Below are 13,301 nucleotides of genomic sequence, written 5' to 3' on the forward strand. Positions count from 1 at the left end.
TAGAGCTGATCCTTGTAACTGTTATTACTCAACTGAAAGGCAATAGTCACATTTGTTAGCATTACTTGTTTTTGTGAGCTAATCTTGCCTCAATCAGAAGTTATAGCTGTTTAAAAACGTTGTTGTCCACAAACAACATGGGCATGAATGGGTTAATACTTTACGGTGACGTCACAAATAAACTTAGTTTTCATTTTTGACAGTTCGCTTGTACTGTTACATGAACTTAGAAAAAATCTTTACGATTTGCTTCGAGCGAATCTATACTCGTCCACAATATTTTCTAAGCCCACGTAAACAGTACAAACGAACTGTCAAGAAAAGTGAGCTTAAGGTTCAAGTTACCTTTTTTGAGCATGTATTAGTTTTGAACGCTGGGTAGTATGGGTAGGAAAAATTGTGTTCAGCTTTGCCACCGGATTATACATTTAAACCTTTTCAAAACTCTAAAAGAAGAATATCAGCCGATTTATCAGATCACAACGATTCAAATCATACAAAATAGCTGCTGGAAAAACTATCGGTTTCGCTAAATGGTGCTTTTGAAAAAGTGGCTGTGATTTTTTTGTCACACTACCACACCGTGCTGGGGCACGCAACACAACAGCGCAATGAAAAAACCACAGCCACATTTTCAAAAGCACCATTCAGCTAAGCCGATGGCTTTTCCGGCAGGTATTTTGCATGAATTGAATCGTGATGATCTAATAAATCGACTGATATTCTTCTTTTAGAGTTTTGAAAAGGTTTAAATGGATAATCTAGTGGCAAAGCTGAGCACAATTTATCTTACGCACACTACCAAGCCTTGAGGTAACTTGAGCCTTAACTGTGTCAGTAAAGAACCTAATACTACAATATAGGATACATGGAAGATATTAGAAATGCATTTACCATGGTAACTAGATTGATTGGGGTAGTTTAATAGCTGAATTGTAATGATGAAATGTACCAATAGTATTCCCAAAATGGTGAGTATTATATGAAGTTTGGAATTAATTCGAAATGTTTCTGGAATGGTATTTATTTAAACGGGTACACGACGCTTTAGTTTTCGAAGTTGTCACCCGCATAAATCTGTACCATATGCCCCATTGTATCAAACGTCGAAAAACCATTTTCAATATGGTTCGTGCAACAATATATTAACCTGGTATAAATATCGAACATAACCAGTGTCATTTTTTCCAAGCTCGACCATACAAACAACGGGTCGTTAAGAACAGTCACCATACCAAGATATGCGATTTTCCATATAAATTTTGCCAACATACCATTCAAGAACTATACAGATTATGGTGGCATGCATATTTTAGATCTAGCGATGTATAAATTATTGGCGCAGAAAAAAAATGTCTCCCCTTTCACATTTCAATTTTATCGATTGATGAAATTACGTTTTGTTACACGCAATCTTCTGATGAGAGAGAGCTTGGTTGAGACTATGTGGACTCTCGCTTTATCCAACTGAGCTATCGCCGTAATATTGCAAGACGAGGATTTTTGATCATGTTAAGCTACAGGTTTTTGGTGCAGCGTGACCACCAGAGCAATATTAACCTCTAGCGCAAAAGTACAATGCAGTAAACAAATCTTCAATATAGGATACACGGAAGGTACTGGAAATGGTAACTAAAATGACTATGGTAGTATAATAGTTGAATTATAATGGTGGAATGTATCAGTAGTATTCCCAATATGGTGAGTATTATATGAATAGTTAGGAAATGGTTCCGAAGATTTCTGAAATGGTATTTATTGGGAAAAAAAGGCGAAAAACTTTTTCTGTGCAAAATAATATCACCTGGGAATCATTTTACATCGCATCACGTACCTAAACCATTCACTCAACATGGTTTCATATAGTACCTTTCCCCTGGAAGAAAGGAGGAAGCCCCCTTCGGGCAAGTAATCACTCTGCAACCGTTTGAAAGGAATTCCTACACATTCTGGTGCGGCAACTGGAAGACGTCAGTTGTCTGGCCATTCGAGAAGATGGAAAATGATATCATTCATCGATAGCTGATAATTGTTTTGCGCAGTGCTCTCTTGAGCACTTTCCGACTGGCATTTCTTCAAGCAGCATTCGAGACATTCGTGTTCATCCATCCATCCATCCATTCTCCTCGTGTCGGATCCATTTCAGCATCCTACAGACGTATCGATCCATCGAAACGTGCCAGCTCGGGACGGGGTTAGAAGCGCTTTTTTATTACGGCCAAGCAGTTAGCGCTTCTGCTCTTTCGGCTTAATAAGTGATGGGAGAAACGAAATGAAATAAAAATCCTTCCAATGAGATTCGGTGTCAGCTGGGAAGAGGACCACTTTTCGAGAAGCTCTTCGTGATTTTATTATTTTTCCTTTATACTGGCGTGTACTACAATGTAGGCCAGGGGTCGGCTAGGAACAAACATGTGAATTGTCATTTGATTACGACTGAAGCCCTCTGCCTGGCGACTGGGATATTGTATACAATATATATATGTACGTATATCGTTTTACCACTTCGATTCGAACGACCCGATTGATGACCGGACTTCATTTTGCAGCAGCTGTAATCGCGCCTCGAACGGGGAAGCGATTATTGTTTTATCGCTTTCGAAGTTGAGCATGTTTCTGCCCATTTGAGTGATGGTGCCATTAAACATCGCATTTGGTAAGTGCGTATATTGCTGTTAGCCATCAAAGAAATGTCACCACACCATAGTAGCTAAAATTTTGCGACTACTTTAGGGCAGTGGTTCTCAACCTTGTTTACACCACGAACCCCTTCGAAATCACTCTGAGTGATTGCGGACACCCCAGGGTTTAACATCGATTTTGTTCTCTGCAATTATACTAATTTCATTCTGTTACGAAAATAAACTTAAAATTTCAATATTTGTCCGGATAAGATATACTATGTAAACTACCCACCGAGAATTGTCAAGCGAATGTCCATCCGATTTATTGTATGAGATTCTGTTAGGGTAGTGTAAAACCTGGTTGTCGAAGAACCATACCATACCATCTACAATAGCTAGACTTGTCAGACTCGGTTCAAATTTGTATAAAACACTTTTGATGAATCAGAAAACAGTTCAAATGTGAGCTGATTCAAAAATCTCATGAATCCCTTTTTAGGCAGTTTATTGTACACTGTGAACCATAGTCTCTCTCCTTATTATGAATCGACAATAAACATCGAACTCGTTGCAACGTCATGTATTTTCCCTCACAATTCTCTCAGTGTCTATAGGTATTCGCTTTGGCCTTTTGATAGGGACATTTTCTCCACATGATGTGTTGTAAAAAAATTGTTTTTGCTTCCACCCGTCTGCTTTGGTAGGAATATTCCCCTGAGTCATGGTTGGGAATGTGTTGAAAGCAGGGTTGCCACTATTTTCCAAAGAAAATCTGGCAGTTCAACTAAAAATGTCTGGCAAAATCTGGCACTTGACAGCGACCTGAAAGTCATCGAAATTTGGTATACATTTTAGTTTTCATAGAACCTGTATCAATGGATTTTTGTAAAAATTTTGACATTTTTACCCAAATTACCAATATGTGTGTGTAGCAGCTTCTAAAACTTAAAAATCTGGCAGAATGAGAGGTTTGTCTTTTTGTCTGGAACCTGCCTAAAACTCCGGCTGTGCCAGATAAATCTGGCATAATGGCATCCATGGTTGAAAGTACCCGCTTGGCTAATCAAGCAGCTCCATTCATGTCAAAGCATCCTTTATATCAGATAAGAAAACAAAGCGATAACACGCCTCAAAGGATGGCAAACTAATTGAAATGTTCAGCTGTGCAGCCTTGGATATTCTTTTCCTTCCCGGTATAGTCACTGATGTCTGCAGCGGAAGGGAACAGACCGAAAAAGAATTAGAAATTTCGGATTAATAAGTTTTCGTTTTCCATATTACCTTATTCACATTTTTTGCGATGAAGGGAGAGTCATTGAGTATTGTGACACTTCCAAACTTGCGTAACTATTTTCATACTTGACCGAAATTAACCAAATTATGTCCAGTTTCTCTTTAGAATGTATTGTTTACATTCGCTAAGTTTTGCAGTTGTCAGTGAAATTCTGGCCTAGTGTAAAAATTCGGGTTTTAGAGTGATTATATACACTATGCCATATTTCTCCTTAGTGGAGAACAATTTAGGTGAAAACTATTTTTTTCTCCATTAATAATTGTTCAAAACCATCTTTGCGCGTGAAGAGCACAAAACCTATAACTAAATTAGTTATTGGATTTGCATTTCGATTTCGTCTCATCAGAACCCGTTAAAACGTTAAAGATCACCTAATTTAATAATCCTTGACTTTGAAGGTTTGACAATTTCGGTAAATTATCAACATAAAACAGCGCATGCTTTGATATTGAAATTTTAGTGATTATTTCTCATAGAGGTAATTATGGAGAATTAATTCTTCAAAAATATTAAGGGACATGGTGCCTTCAGCAAAGTTTTTGATAATGTCATTTTAAACAATTTTGTTGAAAATATGAGGGCTACATGAATGCAGCATATAGGGATTTAAACGGACTGGGTATGCTATATTTCTCCTTAGTGAAGAAAAATTTGGGTGAAAACTATTTTTTCTGCGCTACGGAGAAAATTGTTTGAAACAATCATTGCGAGTTGAGAGCACAAAACCAATAACTAAATTATAGATGGATGGAACTGGAACTTGCGTTTCGACTTCACCTCATCAGAATCCGACACTAACTTGGTCGGCGGACTAAGCTAGCGCCGAATTGATGCTAGCTCCTAAAAATGGAATCACTCTTTGTGTTTTTGGGCACCGCTAGTCCTTTTAATATCTGGGAATTATTTGTTTTAAATCCAGTTCCCTTAACTATTTTTTGTAAGCTTCAGAGGCACCTAGAACGCAATGTGAATTTATTGTTTAATTACCGCAGAAGAGATTTATCAAATACAGTCATTTCTGAATAGCTTGTTGTAAAGGTTTTCTACTACTATATTTAGATACTCTGAATATGTGGGATATTTATGTCTCTGACAAAGTTGTTTGAAATAGCACTCTCGAAAACTTTGCTGGAGACATTAAGTCTCGACCCAAATTTGCATGAAGAGTAATTATAACTACTTCTAGGAGGATTAACCGCCAAAATTATTTTATCAGCAGATGAACAGTTTTACGTTTTGAAATTCTTCAATGTTACTTTACATCGAAATTTGGCAGTTTCGAATGAATGTGATCGTGACGTTTTAAACACGGTTCTCAATGTAGTGATCAGAGAATATTTTCCCAAAAATATTTTGTGGAATATTAAATTAAATTCGTCAGTATCAATTAATTTTTTCCAATCCAATTAATTTTTGTTTGGGGGGGGGGGTGTTAAACCCCGTACCCCCCTGGCTACGATACTGAGAAAGTAGACAAAATTTCACGAAAGATTCAATCAACATTAACTTAATATACTGGAAGAGTGTTGTTTTATGACCGATAATGTAACGTGACGTTACAACGCGTCACAAATTAGAACTTTCAACGTATTTCAATAAAAGTCAAATCATCAAATTCTAGTATATTCAGTTTATGTTGATTGAATCTTTCGTGGAATTTTATCTACTTTCCAAACTGTAAAAATTTTTGATGTAGGCGTTTGTTTTATAAAGTTATGACTTATTTGTCGAATGAAGATTCGTCAAATCGTTGTAAACGTCAGGAAAGCATGTGTCTATTAGGCTTATTATAAGGAAGGCAAAAGATATATACAAGAGAAATTGATTTCAACATCAGAGTAGCAGAGACCGTATCAGGGAAAGTGAAGAGAGAGCGGACAACAATGACAGGGAAAAGAAGAAATTAAACTTGCAGCTTTTTGGCAAACGGAAGAATACTGCAGGACATCATGAACCGGATCACCGACTGCCCTGCTTGGATCCGCTGGGAACTCTTTTGGGACCAGATTTCCAGATATGCTGTTAGCATATCAACCAATTGAAAAGAGATAACTAAATTTGGCTAAATTATCGTGTTTAAGGCCGAAGGGATTCGTTTAACGGAGATTTGGCGCTAGGGCACTAGGTGCACGACCAGACAACATGTTTAATGTTGCGATAATCGTCACCATAATCGCAGAAACCGCTCATCCAACGTATAATGACTGGACATATTCCGAGATATCATCCGAATGATGTCACTAGCCTTATCCATCCCCTTGAACTAAGGCTTGTTTGTGCCTTTGGGATTCCTAAGCTTCCATTGTTCCACAAAATTTGCCAATTTTCGAGCGTCCTCTTACAAGAAATACTGAAAAACACGTCGAAGATACGCGATCTTTCATGAATATCACCTTCTCATGCCTAACTGTACGCCTTTTCTCATTACCATTCCAATCTAAGTGTTCGCCTTCTCATTACCCGGATTGAAGCAATTCAAACTAAGGTAATCTGATATAATTTTTCAGATAAAGAACTAAGGAACTCCTATGTTTTCCCTAGAAAATGCAAGGAGTGTTTTCCGTGCTCCATCGAATGGAGAGCATTCTTGGAACTATAACGATGTGGTCGTTAATGGGTGAATATAAAACCATTAGTTTTGTGGAGAGAATGTTTGCAACATAGCCTCTCTTATGATCACCCTCATCACTATTGTCATAATAATTATCATAGAAGCAATGCATAGCTGTCATCATCTAACGAACGCTACCAACATTAAGAGAAAGAAAGGTGGGCATATTTGGCGCTTTTGAGTGTATTAGTTTTATACTTGCAAAATGAATCATGGCGTCTGGGGCCTTTGAAGTAAACATAAAGATCCGAGCGAGCATCCTGATTCTTTGGCGAATGATGAAAAGAGAGAAAAGGCCGAGCTTCACCTCGGATCCACAGATTCGAACACTTAGGGACACTTTTTTATCTCGAAAATACCGATTAAAATAATTATGAGCGAACCGAAACAAAACTTGTGGCAACGAAAAGGCCCACTACGTCATTTGTTTGTGCTTTTCTTCTTCATATCATCTTGTTTTTTCGGCTTCACCCAAGAAAAATGACAACCGCACACATAAAAAATGTGCACACCTGTATCCGCCTTGGAACGTTACAGTGATATGAGCACTACAATGCTTACCCGACCAGAAACACATAACAAAAACATTTCAAAACTATATCTCACGCTTTTATTTGTTATAATTTTCTAATATTACTATACTAACGGAATCAGATTTATAACACAGCTTACTATGAAAATTGTATTCTGTTATAATCTTGTTAATGCATTCTGATCGGGTAGCGCGAGCATCTTCGCTCTCAGATAAATTTGTGTGTTAAAAGAGCAATCAATACGTTTAAATAAAGTATTATTATTTCATCGCGAACCATCAATTGTTCAAGTGTAGATCTATATGTAATGCTGTTGGCACTGAAAAAGGATTCTTGGTTCCGTGTGTTCCGATCCGATGAATAGAATACACAACGTAGGACCTAGCCACCAGATGAAACATTATTTCTCTCGTTAATCCGTCGACAAACCGATTCCAATAACCGCATTCAGCGTTGGGGAAATTATTATCAATGAAAGGTTCATTCGCGAATTAGTCTTTGCCAGAACATTTCCAAACAAAAATCTGTGAAACCAAACATCGCATCCGAATGTATCATGCTTGAGGCAAATATTCAATGGTTCTTTGAATCGAAGTTCGCACGCGAACTTCTGCCTCCGTGATGCTCTTGAAAGAATGTTCGCTCAAAGCAACATCGCAAACGAGACATTCGGAAGCGAAAAACGCTTTTAGTGATGTGCACATCACATCGAAAATGTGATTGTACATGAAACATCCATACTCGACCATACAAACAACAGGTTGTTAAAAACGGTCACCATTACCAGAATTTGTTTTTTTTGACGTAGGACTACGTCTTTGTTTTCGATATGGGGATGCACTCTGCAAATTCTACAAAAATGGTATGTAACGAAAAGTGGTCCAATTTTAAACGCATATAATTCAGCCATCTCACGATAAATTTTCAATTTTTTTGCCCAAATCGCCCCGAAATACTTCTAAGAATAGATTCCAATAGATAAACCCAAGGATTTTTGATATCATAGCATTAAAAAATTAAATAATATACAACCTTGTCAAAATATCGCGCATTAACACACAGAAGATAGCGCTTCCCAAGCCCTGTACGACGGATTGGTGTACCTAGCGCGCAACGCTTCTATGAATGACGTCATCACCGACTATTTAAAGAACGGACTTGGCCAGACACGCTCAGTTCCCTGTTGAACGGCTGGCGAAGTAGATCACTGCGCTGTGTTTTTTACAGCCAGTGTAGCTGAGCTAGAAGTCCGTTACACTGGCTGTGGAGGGACGCTACCCTGTGTCGTCCAACAGGCGACCGCTCCAACTGCTTCCTAAATGCCGCTGTAATGTTGCCAGTAAATTTTTGGTTTAACTAGCACATGTATTTGCTATTTTCGCTTGAAATTAAGTAATGTAGTGGTAGTAATAAGCTTTCCATTTTGGTTTAAACGCAAGGGCAGTTTTTAAAACAGGATTTGATTAATTAGTTAAGCTCATCTAAGCAATTTTATCAATTTTGTAATTTAAAAGGAATTTTACGGAACTTGGTGAATTTGGCCCCACTTGCAACTGGTATAATCAACCTGCACAAAGTGTTGCATAACGCAGGGTTGTTTTTTTGGAACAAAATCATTCATCCCTTCGCTATGCAAAATCACGATATTATGACAGATGGGCTAAGCGCGGCCGTTCCTTTCAATCGGGAAAGGCCGCGTGGAATTTTGGTGAAACGCGCTAATAGTGTCGTGGTGGTACTAGTTGTCTCTTTCGCTCTACCCATCATCATCAGCGTTGACTCATTTTGCATTGTACGCTTGGGTTCAATGTTTGGGGCGAATGTGTTGGTAGGTAGGGGAACTGGCAACGTCATTATTTTCTAACTAATAAGTGACTGGAATATTACAATCACCTTATGTTTCTTGTTAGACATGTTTTGTACATATCTGGTAAAAATACTTCGTCATAAACACATTTTTTCAAACATGATTCTTAATTTCTAAACATGTCCAAAAATGAAACATGTTTATAGCGAGTGAGTAAAATGAACGGATTGTGGTGACCTGCAAAATGTCCTGTATGTATGCAATGCGCAGCGTTGGAAAGCATTTTCCGATCAATGCTAATATCCCAACAAATCATGAGCTTTGCATACACACAGGGCATTTTGCAGGCAAAAAAAATTGTCACGGAAGAATTGAATTTTCATGACGTAATATTAACCATTTTACAATCCTATGGCATCGAAACACATCTACAAACTTGGGGTTATCCATGGGTGTTTGAACTTTTAGGATCTGTTTGAGAGCAACTAGAAAGCTTGTGATTATATTGTCTAAAATTTGATTTTTCTTCACCGGTCCGGGTGTTTTTTCCCACACTCTAAGTACTAAGAAAATAAATATTTTACATTAAGTAGTATAGTCCTACGTCTACAGTTCCTGCAACCCCATAGGGCTGCCCCTTGTAGTTTTTTGCCAACACTGATCATGACACTATTCCAACACCGTTGAGGAGTGATATACGGCTATTTCGGTGAATGTTGTGCCGAAAGACAGGAACTCACCAAACTGCCCTGTACCCCATCCGTCAGAATGGGAATATGAAATAACAATCAAACAAGCAAAACTAGTACGTAGTAATTAAAACAGTTCTTAAATTGGACCAGTTTACCTCTGTGCTACCTACACCGGGTCATTGATCACCAACGGAACAGTGGCTTTCGGTGCAATTAACTGGCAGTGCGTTGTTCCACAAATTGAGTACTATTACAAAACACTATACCAGATAAATTAATAACAATACACTGTCATGGTGTAAAATAAAAAAAACACCCCAAGTTTCATGATCCACCGTCCGCGGCAGTACACGGTCGCAAATGGGTGCACCAAAACGCTTCAAAGTTACGACCCACCGGCAATCTGACTCACGGGCGATTAATAATGGAGAAGGTTTCTAACGCGCCAGAGCAAGGCTACACAGAGTAGTAAAGCCCCAACGCACGTAGCACACAGGGAGATAAAACGGCGCAAACAGATAGATAACCAGGGAGAGGATAGATAGAGTGAATGCAGGGAGGTAAAACCGTGGCTTTAGAGCAGCAATTTGAAAAGCACCGAAAGTCGTAAAAAATAATAAAACCCGAGGGTACACCCGGGCAGAAGGAACAATAAAACGAATTTTTATCTACCGCTGCTCCCTCCCTCTCTCTCTCTCTCTCTCTCTCTCTCTCTCTCTCTCTCTCTCTCTCTCTCTGACACTCTTATTTCCTCGTGCCTGATGATGGTGTCCCCTTTAGTTACAGGAAAATGCGGGCAAAAACCTTCTCTGGGTTGGTGCGGCGAAGAAAAATACCCAACTATTGGACCGACCCCGACCGATTCGGGTGGAATGAGTTTCGGAAAGTTTTACAATCTGAGGAAAATTAAACAATGAACGTGAAAAGGAAGGCCGTAAAATTGATTTCAAGCGATGCTTTATTTATTTCGATTGCTTTGCTATGTGCACTGTACTGTAATTTCGATTTCGCCGTACATAATTCATTGCGATAGTTGTCGGAACGAACGAACGAACGAAGCTCCACTATTTTCTGAAATATGTCAGGTACAATCTACCCTTCGTGTGTGCAATTGAATTAATTACCTTCATTAATTACCAGTTGAGATTCTCGGGTCCCTAATCTGAAGGCGAAGAATTCAAAGCACGATACAAGAGAAAATAAAACACGAATGCTGACCCGACACCTTCAGCATTTTTTTTTCTTCTGCATGTCCGCCCACACCGTATACTCAACGACTACAGCCCGCAGATCGTTGAGGTAGTCAAAGCAGGGAAGCAATAAAAACTATCTTTAATTTTATTTTCTTCCCCAGCCGGGCGCGGTACCGACCGACTGACACCAGGGCATTCCCGCATGCAGCAGAAGACCAACTGGAGAGTGCAGTGGAGGTTGGCGAGGGGGAGTTCCCCCCATCGAGAAGCCGCGAGCCAAAGGTTTATCTCTTAATTTATCTTCTCCGCTTCGGACAATCGCATCGCGCCGTGACTAGTGAGGAATCAACGTGGGAGAGGATTCAGCGTCAGCAGCTCTCCCCGGCCAGACCGGAGATCAGCAGCTCGGTAGCGAAGATACGAGCAGCACCGAGAGCAAGTGGCGTTTCTTTGGCTGGATCAAGCGCGATGGTTCGAAGGGGGGGGGGGCGTGAGAGGTTGTGTGGAGCCCTGCTGGATATGTTGTTCCATAATCACTCTGTACTACCATCTTTCGTACCACGCCCGTCGATCTGCGCATGTACCGAGCGGCGGATCGGCGAAACGAAATTGTATCATTTCTGGCTGCCAATGTCTGGAGCATAAATTTGTTTTTGTACCGGGACTTCCGCTATTGCCAGCAATGTGAAGCCGTGGAGACCAGCTGTTTCGGTTTGGGAACCCTTTTCCGGACGATACACAGTTACAGCTGTGTGCGTGGGCCAGACTGCGCACTCACACAGGCGCACAAAGTGTTTTGCTAGCTCGCCGCCCATATACAAAGGAATCCAGGCGGATAGCGGAGTACGGTGTCCGTTTGCGTATGGCTAGCAGGGAGAAAAAACTAATGACGCGGCCTCGACATCGATTCCACGGGACGTGCCACCCACAGGATCCAGCCGCCATCATCGAAACTTCACTGGGGCGAGGGACACCCGGTTGACTGACTGACTGACTGTTTTCCCTTCCCCCCGCAGAGCAAGGGGTGCGCATCAGCAACGTGCCACGAGTTCAAGGATTTTGCCCATATGTGACGCTAATCGTGTTGACGTAAAAAACGGTGCTTGAATAATTGTCTTTGTCGGGTGGTGCAAAATGAGTGCGGATGCCCATTTAGGCACTTATTACGTTGGGTATAGGTACGTGCCAGTAGAAGTGTATACATCATATAGTTAGAGTTAGATTGAATATCATCAAGTACGCTAAAGGGAGCTCATCAATTGAGGAGCTTTGTTGCGCCATTGTCGGGTTGCAATCCTACGAAACAAATGGCTGAAACAGTCGCGTGTTGTTGTTTTTGGAGCTCAACCCGGTGCTAGCTTAGATCTGTCATCAAGCTAGTGTCGTATTTTGATGACACGAAGTCGAAACGCAAATTCCACAACTATTGACTTCAACAACAAAGTTTACAATCAGAAAACTGGTATAGGTTTTATTAGCATAATGGGCTTAATGGTGTCCCACCAGCACAATATCAAACTTCACATTTAATTAGTCCACAAATTTGGCTAACCAGACAGGATTTACGACGAAAATATTGAAACTATCCCAAATTTCGAACAAATGTTGATCGCTACTAGGAAAATGTCCCAGACGGCAGCAGCTTAAACTAATCCGGGAATCCGTTGCGGTAAGATTAATTAGGATTACCTACCTTTTAGTAAAATGGCTCTCAAACTAAGACGATTATACCTGCTACTCGGTCAATCAGTCCGAAGCGTTTTCGAAGTTATTGTAGAACCTTGTGCAGACTGTATCTGAGGAGTACCCTGAGTACGCCCCTTTTTGTTGGGATTTTTATTCACGTCGTATGCGAAATGTGCTGCCTGTTTGCTGAAGAGTCTAGTTAATACGTAACACATGGCAATCAAATACAATAACCCTGTTTTAATCCACCTAGTGGTGCAGTTGTGCCTTTCTCATTTATCCAAACTGTGATTTAAAAGCTGGTTACGTTCAATTTATTATTGTGGAAATATTTATTACATTCATATTACACTTGGTAAGTAATGTGGAACCCATATGAATATGTATTACACCATTCGGATATCATAATGTTACCAATTTATATGGGATTCTGAGATATTACGATTGTAACAGTTTATACGGAAAATTTTTGTGTGACCGTCCTAACCAACCTATAACTCAGGAAACAAAAGAGAGATGTTGATAAAACTCAACAGCAGTTGATTGGATTGCCGTATCTTTCATTTGTAGTCAAGTTTGTAAAAATAGGTAAAGAATTCGCTGAGAAATAGATGGGATATTAACTTAGGAGTTTGGCAAGTTCTCCGGGGCAATAAGAACCATCTAAGGCGGGCAATGTGGTTAAAGCTGCTTCAACTGGTCATTAGTGATCTAGGCCCGCAAATCCAAGTAATTTTGCATACATTTTATTTTGTATTGCATAATTTAACTATCGTGGGGTACCAGATTATATGGGAATTTGCTGTGTGACCACTCTCTTTAACCCGTAACTCCGCAACAAGAGCTCCAATCCTAATGAAA

This window comes from Topomyia yanbarensis, chromosome 1, assembly GCF_030247195.1.
Source record: "Topomyia yanbarensis strain Yona2022 chromosome 1, ASM3024719v1, whole genome shotgun sequence".
Lineage (NCBI taxonomy): Eukaryota > Metazoa > Arthropoda > Insecta > Diptera > Culicidae > Topomyia > Topomyia yanbarensis.